The sequence below is a fragment of the Zootoca vivipara genome, chromosome 8, assembly GCF_965207765.1.
Source record: "Zootoca vivipara chromosome 8, rZooViv2.hap1.1, whole genome shotgun sequence".
Taxonomy (NCBI): Eukaryota; Metazoa; Chordata; class Lepidosauria; order Squamata; family Lacertidae; genus Zootoca; species Zootoca vivipara.
Genome location: NC_142591.1, coordinates 62,697,979 through 62,712,374, shown reverse-complemented (window position 1 = coordinate 62,712,374; position 14,396 = coordinate 62,697,979). Strand labels below are relative to the sequence as shown.

General features: G+C 39.6%; 1 protein-coding gene across 6 annotated transcripts in view; it reads left to right on the top strand.

Moving 5' to 3' along the window:
• Positions 1–14,396, top strand: part of RUNX1T1 (RUNX1 partner transcriptional co-repressor 1) — a 152,499-nt gene that overhangs the window by 5,541 nt on the left and 132,562 nt on the right. The window lies entirely within an intron of this gene.

Here is a 14,396-nt window from a genome sequence, read left to right as displayed (position 1 = left end):
TGCTAATTTTGAAAGGATAACAAACTGCTATATTGGCTGCCATGCCCTGGCAGTTGTGAAACAGAATGGGAAGAAAGGGCAATAGGATGCTGAATTAGCACTGTAGTTTGAGTTGTGAGTGCTCAGTGGTTAAAAAGTGGTCATTTGGGGTTCATGTTTTTTGTGCTCTCTTTAAGAACCTCTTATTCTAATTTTGAAAAAAGGAATTTGCTTCAGTATACTGGGATACAGCTGGTCTTTTCTAGATTGGAGACAGTTATTTCATATAGCTATTTCTTTACATATCCCATCTGACTTAGTAGTTTTGGTGCATATGTGTGCTGACCTTAAAGGAATTAAGAATGTATTTTTGCAAATAAAAGGTCACATGCATTTCTCCCACATCTGTTTATAGTAATTATGAACATAATTAGCATAAGAATTACAAGTGAAGTAATGACGAGCCGAGCTGAGCAGTGAGGTATTATAGTATAATGGTCATATGTTGGCATTCTCACATTATAGCACACTAGAATTCACATATTCAATGCAAGAAATGAAAAGCTAGGTTTTGAAGCATTAAAACAGCTAAAAAAAATCTCTCTGCCTGAGGCAGATGGACTTCCTTGCTTTATAAGGAGGTAACCCGTTATTAAGAGAGAATCAGCTGAAATTAAGATTTGTAGCCTCAAGCTTGGACTTTCAGACAGCTGTGATTATGAATGGTTCGTCTGTTGCACATTTTTACTCTGACCACCGTGTATATTGCTTTCTTTAAAGCAAAAAAGGGGGAGGGAGAGGTGGGCAGAACAAACATTTTCACAACAAATGATTTGTTCTAAAAAACATGGCAGTTTTCTGTGAGATCTACCAGATAGGAAAGATTTAGATATTACAGCTCCTGTAATATCTAAAATATATCTTAAATCTGGAAAATAAGTACAGTACTAATATTTGATAAGACCCTCCTCCCCTCACCACCATAGGAAAACATTCTGGAGACCTAGGGCCCAATCCATGGTAATTTTGCTTTACATCATGGCTGCACAGCTATGCCCTGTGGTAATTCGTAACAGGTTTGCATAGAATAGGCATAAGAGAAGTTTCTGGAAGATTCTGATCATTATTTAACTAACAACGCACCCTGTCCATTTGTACTTGAAGTAAGTCCACTGTGTTCAATAGGACTTACACTGCAGCCGAAGACCATCTGTGGATTCCACAGAAAGCATCCCTGATTCGTGCAATTTTTGCTACTGCAGCAAATGCACCCAGCTGAAGCAAATTGAGCATACTTTTCATTCTCTCTATAATGTATTCTTGATTTCTATCGAATATGGTTATCCATATATGACCATTATAGAAGGTGATGAGGAGGTGGGGGGGGAAGTTGTTTGTGTTTCGAGAATCAAACAATCTGTGTAGCGAACCAGACGTCACTTTAGATACATAACATTTGCTTTTTCATCAGTGTTACATTCAGACATCCTTTCTGGCAGTGATTGTGCAGTTATTCACCTCAAATTTATTTGTAGGAAATTTTTAAAAAAGACAGAAGTTATTGGGACTTGATTCTGAGTAACTATGCTGAAGATCAGTGTGTGATCACAGAACACTTAACACAGAGCACATTTTTGTTGGTATAAGCCTTGCAATGTATTCTGAGGAATGAAGAATTAGAAAATAATATCTTGTGCTATGTCCCAATGATACCATGAGGTTTTCACATTATTGGATTAGTAGAGGATTTATGACAGAGTCTTTATGTGGCATTTCATTACAGTGTCACCATTTTTACACACACACACACACTCTCTCTTTCCTCTGGTGTTAAGATTCTGCTTTTGGCCTTTGTCATGTGTCAAGTCCTCTTCCATATATTCTTTGGTGGGCAAAGGAGGCGTTTGGTCCAAGTGTATTGCTCTGGCTGCTATAGTTGCCCAGTATTCCCGCTTTTGATTTGCTGATCAGCAGTCATCCCAAGGGGAATAGACAATTTTAAAAGTAAATTAATATCATCACCATTATATTCTTCTCAACATGGAAAAGTTTCATTCCGTGCTCTTTTACTTTTTAAGAAGAGTCCTGTGGATCAAGTCAAACATCTGCAGTGTAATCTTATATGTGCTTACTCAGAAGTAAGCCTTATTGATTTCAGTGGGACTTCTGAAGAGACATGCTTTGGATGGTGCTGCTAGTTTTGCCTTCTTTGTCCAATCGCAGCAAACAGATACCCCTGAGAAGTTTACAAGCTGTGACAAACAACAACAATAATAATAATTTATTATTTATACCCCGCCCATCTGGCTGGGTTTCCTAAGCCACTCTGGGCAGCTTCCAACAGAAATATTAAATACAACAATTTATTAAACATTAAAAGCCTCCCTAAACAGGGCTGCCTTCAGATGTCTTCTAAAAGTCTGGTAGTTGTTTTTCTCTTTGACATCTGATGGGAGGGTGTTTAGGGGTACTCTTTTTTCCTACTCATATTGAAATACTGCCCCTCAATGAGGCCAAACTTAGATTCACAAAATGTTTAGGGGAATGCGTACCCCTGCATACCCCCAGAAAAAAAGCACTGGCTGGAGGTATACTGCTTCTAAACACAGATGCGCCATTTAATTATCATGGACAATAACAATTTGTTAATGTTTCCTCCATGAATTTGGCTAATACGCTGGTGCCAGCATACTCCAATGAATTATTTTATTTATACTTGACTTGATTCTCCATGGTTTCACTGGGTGAACTTAAAATAAGTCATGTGGGGTCTAGATTTCCAAGTCGCCAATGTAATGATAGAAACCTTATGTGGAAAAAGAATAACTACAGTTCTTTTTAGATGCAGAAGTAGTGGATTAAAAAGTATGGGTCTCTTTTATTAAAGGTGTTTGCTAAGCTCACTAAATGCTTAAACAAACAGGGAACACACAAATGTTCAGAAAAATGAAAGCAATGCAGTACATTAGACATCACTTTAATTTATGAGATTGGACCAGGCAGATAATTGCCCTTTAATCTGTTTCCACATAAAAGTGGCTGAGGAAACTCTTTGCAAGAGGTGTGTGTGTGTGTGTGTGTGTGTGTGTGTGTGTGTGTGTGTGTGTTTTGGTATATATTCACCTATTGACATGTTGAAGCCTTATGTATTCTAAGTAGATTTCTGCTGGTGCATCAGAACCCAAAATTGGGACATATCACAGCCTCAGTGCCCTTTGGGCAGGTCTTAGTTTGGTCCAGATCAGGACAATTCAAATAATGGAGGTAGCAGCATGTTCATCCATTGCATTAATACACCATCTTTCTACCAAAGGCACCCAAAGAGGTTTGCAATTTTAAAGGACTAAAAATCAAAATCAAAATTCCCGGTTGCTGCAGGTTGTCAGGAAATGCAGCAATAATGGATGAACTTTAACTGTAAAAAGGAGACATTTGAGCCTGCCCTGCAATGTGCTTTGTACAAGGGCCTATCACTGAGGGAGGTATGAGTACAAACAAGTAATGGTTAGATGAACTTTGCTTGTTCTTGGCGGATCTTTGTGACCCATAATAATCTGGATGATACGTATTTTACCGAAGAAGAAGAAGAAGAAGAAGAAGAAGAAGAAGAAGAAGAAGAAGAAGAAGAAAAAACCAGTAAAATATCATGGAAATGAGAGAACCAAAGTTTTAATTTCTAGAACATTCTAGTCATGCAGTGGTAAAGGAAATCCACTTTCCATCTGGAAGGCCATCATTGTCCTTGCTTCACATATTTGCATTTTGGGAGCTGGCATTAAGAACTGAGGGGATGCCCTGGCACAGATTGAACCTCTTCTTCAGGTATTCTATTCAGGCAGACTCAAGATTTATTTATTTTTGAAAAAAAAAGAAGACGTATGAAAAATATTCCCTCGAGAAAGGGCCTTTTCTTTAATGGCAGTTTCCCAGGCCGGAAGATGGGTGCTCCCTTACTTAGCAGGTGTGTTTGTGCATATATGTGCGCCAAAGTTGGGCTTTCCACCCCCATTAGAAGTTTGCTCCCACCTCTAGGCGAGTGCCCCCTCCCTCCTTCTCCCTCTCTCTCTGTTTATTTTCCTGCTTCCATCTGGGCCATGCTGATATTGTAATCACCCTGATGCACATTGCCTCTCTTTCCCCCTCCTTTCTCTCACATACAATGTGCCATCCTGACAAGGCTTTTACTTCAGATAAGCTGCGATGTGTGTTTAATGAATACAAAGCCCTGGCTGCGCTGCTGCCTCGGCTCCTGCCTGTGCTCTCCTCAGCCAGAAGGTAATCTCCAAGCATTTTGAAAGTGGTGTTGCGGGAGGGGGGGGGGCGGAGAGAGATGCTTCTCCTTCCCTCCTTCCCTCCCTTTCTCAGCGCCCCCTCCCCATCTCTTCTAAATGATGCTGAAGTCGATAACAGCTCCGGAGAAGTGAAGATGTAACCTCTTATCTTGCTTCTCTCCTTAGCTGGTGGGGAATTTACATTTAAAGATTAGCCTGGAGTGAGAGAAAAGGGATCTGCCTTTTGTTGTGTGGGGTTATGAGGCATCTAACCTCACCTGGCCTGGCCTTGCAATCTCCCAACAGCTCAGTTATTCAAACAGGACTTGCAAAGGTGAGATTATTTTATCTCTCTCCTCTCTCTCTCTCTCTCTCTCTCTCTCTCTCCTCAACCCCCCCCCCCCTATCTTTAATTGGGTTTAGTGTGACTAGTCTGAATGGGTTTACGAAGGTGACTTGGGGTTTTTTCTTTTTTTAAAAAAAACACAAAACCATGATACAGCAAAGGACGTGTGGTTTTGTGGCAAATAGATTTTTTACTCGGCTTTAAAAGCATTAGATAGACAGAGAGGATGAACATTGTAACAATTTGATTACCTCATTTATTGGGTGAGAATGGGTAGCAAATAGTCTCTGTGTGTAGGGGGGGGAGAAGGGAAGCTTTGAAAATGTCCATTGCTTTTTTAAAAAAAAAAATTTCAGAAGGGTTTCAGTCCTTTCCTTTTTATCCCACCTTTACTGAATTTTCTACATATGGATTATATTCTGAGATAATGGTTCTCATAAAAAAAACCAATAAGTGCAATTGATAATGGGAGTCCAACGCATTAATCCCACTGAGTGCAATGGGACTTAAACTTGCTTGTAACAAATTCTTGGGATTGCAACCGCGGGGGATTTCTGGTTTGAATTTTATGCCAGAATTGTATGCATGGCTATTTGTAAGAGAGATACTGTTAATTTCTTTATTTAGTAAAGGACTCACTGTCCTTTCTGCTTAACCTCTGTTTGGTTTTAGGTGATAGGACTTAAGTCCACATATGCATGCTTTTTATATAATTTACATTTTGATACAGTTCTTAGAATTCCTCCGAATAGGAAAGAATGATAAACTGGTTTTCTCTAGGCAAGGGACAATTCAAACACCATCTGGAGGTAAAAAAAATTAAGTCCCCAGTAAACTCCCTCTGGCTACAAAATACCCCAATCTTAAGCACCGTTACTTGAAAGTCAGTTCCACTGAAATGGGCAGATCTTGCTTTAAACTAAATTTGTTTTTGTTTTGAGATATTAACACCTTCCTCTTGCTGCAGTGCTTGACCAGGTGTTGGCATAACTGGATACAGAGATATGATTCAGTAGCTAAGAGTCTAATTAAAATTTGTGTAAAGCCAAGGACATGTATCTGTGTTGACAACAGAAGATCAATAGCGTAAGACAATAGAGTCCCATTATTTTACTTCCATTGACTGAATATATTGACATTTCAGGTTTATGATTGCCTCAGTGAACATGATGGAACACAAGCTCACAAACCAACGGGCAGAGTGCCACATATATTACTGTATGTCATATCTGCCTTCAAGCTACCTTATCACTGAAGCAGAATAGTAATGGATGGTTGCAGAACACTTGGGGAGGTTTAGCCTCTATCAGTTACAAAGCTGACATAGAGCAGGTCTTAGGAGCATCTATATAATTGCACCTAGAATTATGGTGGCCCATGTTTACCTGCTAGGGCTGCTGCAGTTCAGAGTTTATGAGATAAGAGCAGGCAACATAACAAGGTACTTAGGTTTTCATATTCTATATGTGGGAGAAGACATTTGAAAGTTTCTCATGAGAACTGATTGGGGAACTATGCACAGTTCCATTGGTGCTGAAGTGCCAAAGCACCTGCTAGAGATTTCTTGGCTTTGTAGACTATGAGTGAATTCAAAAGCAAAGTTTAAATGAGATTTCTTTCTCCTGCCTTTCTGTATGCACACTGGATCAATTTCTGGTGGTAAAGAGGAGGCTTTGCATGGAAAGGATATTATGGGCTTGGGTTTTCTTCTTCTATTCTGACCATTAAATGGTGCTGTGAGTGTTCTTACATATATTGAAGACCCATTGACCGTGAAATATATAGCAAGCCTTATTATCTCGAATTCTTTGAGGTACTCTGTAAAATGGAACTGGCAGCACACTAAGACCCCATCACTGTTAGGCAAGCATGGAGACAGAAATTAATTTAAAGCAGACAAAGAGCTAATATGAAAAGAGCCACTACTGATTTATCCATTCTCAAAGAAGTTTAATGAAAATATAAAATACATTTCAGAATATTGTACTGTAATAGTACAACAGTTGTGGCCAGGCAGTGGACTACTGATGCCCCCATGAGATGGCAAGGAGAAAATGAGTCCTTCATAACATTTTCATGAAAATTTTAGGTTTATGATTGATCAGCAGGTGCTGTTGAGATGAAAGCCATGTGTAGATTTTCAGAAGGCCAAAAGTGTCAATTCAGAAAAGGAAAGTGATAAGAGAAAATGCAATCAGTTTTCCTGTTTTCAATTTGTGCAGGAATTGAAGAGCTGTTTTGTTAAACTGCTACATCTGCTCCAATATGAATATTGAACTACTTCCACTAAAAATAACACCCTATAATTTGCAAGCCACTGCAATCTTTTGTTAATGTGAGTGGGTTATTTGGGGGGGGGGGTGGATCTGTTCTGAAAAATCTCTAGCTTTATGTGCATTTTCTTTTCTTTTTTGCTGGCACTTTTATCTGGTGCAGGAAAAATGGTGTTAAGCAATTAGGACCTTAGCTCGGCGGTAGACTATAAAAATGGTCTTTGTAGTTAAATATTAGTGTACTGTTTAGCAAATATTAATTGTGGGAGAAACAACTTTGCATTTCCCCACCTCAACACAATGCAGAGTCATAACCCCAGTATTTCTTGCTGATCTCAATGAAAACCTTTATTCATTTTCTACTACTTTTTCACTCTGCAAAGAAAGACAGAGTACACTGTTTCTTATTATACCAGCAAATCAAAATTTTAAGGTAATCAAGGGTATTTTAGTTAATAGGGCTTTCAGGGCAATTTTCCCCATATTTAAATAAAATGATTAAATTATGCTTGAGTATTCATTAAAAGATGCTCTTCAGTAGTGTTGTTAATCAAGTTTTATGGAATGTGCAGGACACAAATTGTGGAAAGCAAGTGGGGGTTAGAAATTATGGAGTAGGCTAGGGAAATAGCTAGAAATTTATAAAAGCATAATTTTTTTTAATTTTAAACCAGTGAAGGAAAAATATGCATGTGATCTAAAACGTATGGTAATACTTTGTGACTAGAAAAAGAAATAAAGACAAGACAAGACAGATAGACAGAATGAAGGGGGGAGGTACAATTAAGCAAAGATAGATTTTAATGCAGTTCTTACTAATTGCATGATGGGTACAGAATCCCTGCTTAGAAGTAATTTTAAGATGTGCATTTTTCTGTGGCACTGTAGATGTGCTCTAAGAACAGACGTTTGTTAAAAAATAAAAGGAAAAAGAAACTAAGGTAAAATGGGATGTTGAGTATTATTGAATTCAGTAGAACTTTGCACAAGTAAAGGCAAGATCTTTAGTTTTCTCTGCATTTTTTTATTTAGGTATCTGTAATGAAGAGTTTTAAAATAAAAGAAGTCACCCCATGAAAGCATATTATATTTAAAAGCAGCTTTTTGCAAATTTGCCTTTATAGGCAAGACTCCATCTAGTGGAGTGAATTTGCTTCGCCATCACTAACAAGCACACTGCGCCATTGTTTGCTCCTTGATACTAGCAGTGTTAAAACTGTAAATTATTGGTTCTGATAGGTTATTCTCCATCACATCTTAGAAACTGGAAATGTTAACCACCACCTGAGAAAGTAGCTTCATGGCCTACATCCATTGTACAAAAACCTATAGTTAGCTCGGTGGCTATAGGAAGCTTCAATATGTCTGCCTGGCTGGATGTTAATATGCAATTTGCATAAGTACCAGTCATTACCACCAACCAGTTTCCCTTTGTGATTCACTTTATCTGAAGAGCTATAGCCTACATTTCTTGCCTGACTGATGATGACCGCACAGTCACCTCCCTAGGTGGTAGTTCAAATGTCATGTTTCAATTCTGTAGGTCAAAAGACTTTCCACAATGGTCTGTCTGACTGATGTTCTGTTTTCAATGTAACATTCACCTCATTTGCCTGGGAGCAGCAGGAGTCAAACTACTGTTTCACCACAAGGTTAGGTACATACACACAACTTAGGGTTACATCAAGCGTTTGCATTTCTGACACATGAACCTCCTGGCCATATTTTCCTTTTCCATTGGTTCAGTTGTGTTAAAGCAACAAGAACAACAACAAATCATTGATTGATGCTTTAATATTCTGGTTAAATGTCTGACTGTACAGTATTGAAAATATTTAATCTGGTAATAAATTCAGATGTTGATGTTTGTGCTAGAGGAGAAGACCATGTACTTAATTGTACAGGAAATGGATATAATTTATAATGCCCCATTTAAACGATCTAAGGTAACATGGCTAGGAAAGTTCTTCCCTTGAGAGCCTGAAGAGTGGAAGAACTTTCCAGTCAGTTTGGGTAGCATTGGGCTAGATGGAATGTTGTATTCTGGGATGGGGCAGTACCTAAGACCAGAAAACTGCTATATAGACCAGTTTGGAACATAGAACATGCGACAGACCGTAACTGCTCCAACGTGAGATACTTAGCATGCTACAAGACAGCCAGTTAAGATACTTCTGCAAAGGAAATTAGGAAAGAGTGCTGCAGTTGATTAAGAAAGCATGCTTGGAGAGACTTCCAGGTAGGGATTGTTTGTCAAAGTGATTATGCTGCTCAGTTGCCAGGAACGTGATCATTGCCAAACATTTATGGACAATGGCGCCAGGTTGTTGGTTAGTTCTTTTCTTTCTAAGCAAACTTGTACTGTTACTGGGGTGTGTGTGTGTGGGTGTGTGCAAAAAGTATTGCAGAAAGCTTGTTATCATATCAAGTATGGCATTAAGTTCCATAGATGAGAATTTAGGCACCTTTAGGCACTACAATGGTGCTCTTTGAGAAAATGTTGAAGGAGGGTTAGTTCATGACCAAGCTATTCACCGAAAGCCTTCAACTTCCACCTCATATTGTATATTCTTTTCTGAGGTAATGCAGATTTTAAATGTACAGTGATATACTTAAACTCAAAGAATTAGTAAGCTACATTGATATTTATCAGATTCGGGCGTTTCTCCTGTGAAACTGCAATACTTCAAATAAAGGCTAATTGTGCCGGTGGAAGAACATTCTCCTCATGTCTTGCCCATATGATCTCTTTAATAGTTTTGTTGCATTCGTTAAAGTTGACTCTAGTGGAACAGGTATTTGAAGAATGAGTTTTTCTCTCTTAAAAGTGGGGAAAGGTTGAAATCCTATGTATGTGGAACATGAAATCCCCCTTTGAATACAGTTAAACATACTTCTGATTGAACATGCATTGGATGCCACTATCAGTAAAGTATCCTATTAACTGAAAAGCAAATGGTAGTGGTGTTTTGCTGGAGCTGCATTTTGTATGAAAATACTTGCAGAGAGTTGGCCGCATCAAGATATGTTTGGTTCAGTATTTTTGTTTTCTGACTTTGAAATTGCAACACCCCAATGCCAAGATATTCGGGCGGTAATCAGTGTGATAGTGCCAACCTGTTGTTCTGAATTTATTTTGAAGAAGCTTCCTTAATGTATTTGTTAAATATTCAGAGGAAGGCAAATACTTCACACACACACACACACACACACACACACACACACACACACAACCACAAGTTTGGGTTCAGATGCAACACGAAGCCAAACCATGGCTTAGCTCATAGCAGCAGGACCAGAGGAGGAGACTTCTCTCTGGGAACCTGTAGTATGCTCATTCATGCTAAGCCAGGGTGTGGCTTAGTGTTGCACCCCAACTGGATCACTGCCAGAATTCCCTTGTTCTAGCTTCGCAAGTGGCCTTCTAAAAGTTCGTTGAAAGACTGCATGTTTTTTGAACCACCACCACCTCAAGTTAACATTATGTTGCTTCTATGGAGTCCCACTATTATGGTGAAAGTAGCAAAGTGGTGATACCCTCATATACTCCAGCAGCCCCTGTCACTGATTCTGCTTCGCATTTGGGAAGCCTCTTCAAAAAGTTGTTAGTTTCTGCACATGTGCAGTAGCTTCCCATGGCTCCCCTCTCCAATAATTACCTGTCAAGATAACACATGTTGCTGTATATTTTCGAATTTCAGCAATTCTGGAGAGAGAGAATTGCATAGAGCTGTACCTCATTGGTGGAACACCTGTTTGAAGATCCCAGATTCATTGCCTAACATCTCCAGGTTAAAAGGGATTAGGTTACCAGTGTGATGAAAAGGACCCTTGCCTGAGAACTTGGGGAGCTGCTGCCAGCCACAGTAAACAAGACTGAGCTAGATTGACAAATAGTCTGTGTGAAGCCGTTTCCTATGTGAGAGTGGTGGCCAGATAGTGATCTTTGGTGTGAGAACAGGAGAGTCACACATATGTAAGATGATAACATTTCTTATGGGCCTGTGCACTACTATGTTATCTCATTGATGTATGTGCACTCTAAGGTACATGGGCCCTTGTTCAGATAAAACCCATGCAAGCTGAGTGAGACAAGTGTATTGAAGAAGCTGCTTGCAGGATTCTAGCTGTGGTTTCCCAGGTGGAAGGATTTCATGTGTGGAGCCTGCTAATTCTGCTGTAGCAAGCACAACTGTGTTTTGTGACACCTTAAAGACCCAACATATTACCATATTTTTCCGTGTATAAGGCTAGGTGTCCCCCCCCCCAAAAAAATGTTCAAAATTTGGGGGCATTTTATACACAGATAGATCTTCCCCCATTTTCTTAAATCGGAGTCCCCCAAAATAGGGGGTGTCTTATACATGGGGGCGTCTTATAGATGGAAAAGTATGGGATTTATGGCAGCATTTCTGTTTCACAGAGCCCTGGGACTCTGCAAAGCGTTCCAAGGAGTCCAGCAAAGAAAAGTTGGAATGGTGGACAAGCACACATAATGTGCGATTTCCATTGAGCTACAGCCATGGGGATTAAATGCACTTCTCAAGCCATTGCCCTGGGAATCCCTTGCCCTTCTTTTCTTCCCTTTACCATGCTTTCCATGGTTAAGTCAATAGCAGTTGGCAGGCGGGGGGGCAGGGAGTGTTGCTTATGCAACTTTCCAATGCTGCATGTTGCTGCTGGCTACCAAGAGGAAGTGTGGCCCAGGCAGTGTGAAACTTGGTGTGCGCCCAATCCGCCGCTCCCATCCTTGCTTTGCCCCATCAGTAACCGGCAGCATCATGTGGCATTGGGTAAGCAACTCTGCCCTGCCCATGTGTTCAAGCAGTTGTCACGGGAATCCCTCTTCCCCATCCCAGAACCTTCTATTGAGCTGCAGCCTGGCAGCAACAGTTAAATATATGGCCAGATAAAAACTCTCTCTCATTGGAGCCAAAGCCTTAACAGAGGTTGACAGCAAAGTTTTTATAGGTCTCAAAGTTGCTTTTAAATGTTACCTAGAGTGTCAGATTTACGTATATGCTAAACAAGGTATAGCTTAGGGGTCCACTCTTTTTTTGGGGGGGGGGCAAAAATTTAAAGGGAAAAAAACTGGATGTGCATTTCCAAAATATGAGATAAAAATTAAATAAAATGGCTTTAGATACCTATTAGGTTCATAAATTACCATATAGCATATATTTAACACAAAAAGCAGTGACAATTTGTTGTTGACAAAGGACAGCTGGACGTATAAAGGGCCCCATTACCTTCAGTAGCTTAGGGCTTCATCAAACCTAAATCCGGCCCTGGTTACCTCTCTGGCTGGCTCTCTTCCAAAAATCACACCTTCTCCCCACCCTGCTTTACAAAAAAAAAAATCTGTGTAAAACTTTTTACTCCAAGGATTCCACTGAAATTTAGTTTAAAGTGAAGGGTTCTGCCACTGCAAAAAAAGTTTGAGAACTGCTGTATTGTGGCATAAGAGGACCAGAGCCCATTTTGTGGGCCAGAGCACATTTTCTCAAATGCATGAAGTATAATCCTCAGTTGTCTGGTCTATACCAGGTAAGGAGAGTAGCAAGATGGATTAGACAGCTGGTGGCAATTCTGTGTGGCACTCTCAACTTTACTTTATAAATCATGGCTCTACAGTCTTTGTTTTGTGTGTGACAGAGATGAGATCAGCTGACAATGACAGCAGCAGCGAGCAAACCGTGTTTGCAGCTGGGCAATTACGGAAGTGCATAAGATCTGGGACTGTCAAGCATGAACACAGATGCCTTCAAAGTTCTGTTTTTCTTCTACAGTATGTGGAAGTCATGGGCATGGAACAGATGCCTTCAATTTGGAGAAACCAGCCTCTGGATATAATAGGTTCTCTCTTCTCTTTGTTCTCTAGGGACTGTCCCTCGTCAATGAAATTGGATGAGGGGGAGGGAGGAAAAAGAAAGAAAATTGTGCGTGGAGGGTTTTTGTGTTTTCACTGTGATACATGATACAGTACTAAGCTATTTGTAAGCTACAATGGCTTGTTATATTTAAAAGGTGCATCAAATTAATAGATGCACTTCATTATATAAATTAATAGATACACTTGATTAAATTCTTATTTTTCCCCTTTTTGATTGATTTTGAACCACTGTTTTTTCTAGGTTGGTATCAAATTGACATGAAGGAGTGTGTGTGTTTTCTCCTGTCACCGGGCTGCTTAGGGTTTCAGCTAGTCTTCAAGAATAGATGATATGCAATTTTAAATGTGAAAGCATGTCAATAAATTAATGTGTGGAAATAGTATATGCCATTTTCTCTCATTTCTTCTGAGATCTGGCAAGGTTATATGTGGGAACAGTTGCACAAAAATTCAAAGTCACATAATTTCTCCCTTGTAACATGTTGGCAAGATTGTTAAACAACAACAACAACAAAACTGCTAGGTTTCTTTGTCATTGTGAGTCTGAAGAAAGACATAAAAATGAGGAAGATGAATCTCTCTTTTTTTTAATGGAAAGTAGCATATTTTAACATTAGCTGCAATGTCAGATAAAATATTTGAAAAACAGTAAGCCAGTTATGTATGAGAGCAGGAAATAAGTATTCAACCCATTGATTCATGCACAATGCCACAATAATTTCATTGGAATTATCTGTTGATTTGCATGAACTTGAATAATTTTTTCATGGATTCTCCAAGCTGCAGTATGATTTAGTGAGACCTACAGTAGCTGTTCTTTTGTAAACTTGGCTTTTTCTCTCAGCTAATAAATATTAATTCTTACCAAGAGACAAGGTAGAACCTTTCTTCTTCCTAGAATTATCCTTAAACTATTTGAAATGTTGTAATCCCCTTGTGTTGTTATATTTAGTTTATTCTCAGTTTAGCTCTTTAAATTACCAGTGGTGGTGGTTGAGTGAAGTTGGCTGTCCTCCAAACCAGATGATGAACTGGAGGTGTGATGTTTCATGTTATAATTGCTCACGGATGCTGAATCACTGTTCAGTAGAGAAGTGTGTTGCCAGCAAGCTTAGCGTATCTCTCTAGTGTCCCTGATTGGAGATCTCTCTGAATTAAAGTTAATTTTTTAAAAGTCTGGAGTGTGATTTTAAGATTCTAGCTTAATCTGCATGTGTGTTTGTGTGTGTTTTGAAGGTTGTTTACCAATAATGATGACTTAGTTCCCCATTTATATTACAGTACAGTCTATGGTGTGTTAGGGGAGAGGTAGTACTTCTGGTGGAGGATACATCATGCTCCTTTTGGAGCTGTTTGTCCACCTTTGGTCCCCACCCTCCACTCAGCTCTCACCTGTGGCTCCTAGAAGCTGTAAGCATGCGACAGTGGCCACACTTCGGGAACGGCTTCGAATGGCCAACTAAAGCAGGGTAGAGTAGCCAATGGGTCTCAAACCTTGGGTGAGTTAGGGACTTCCCCTGTGTGCAAAGACAGCCTTTGGCTATACACAACAAACTCTGATGGCTTGAGCAGATGAGACCACCAGTGGGTCCAGTGGTAAAGAAGGCAGTTTCTGCACATGCTGTAGAGGGAAG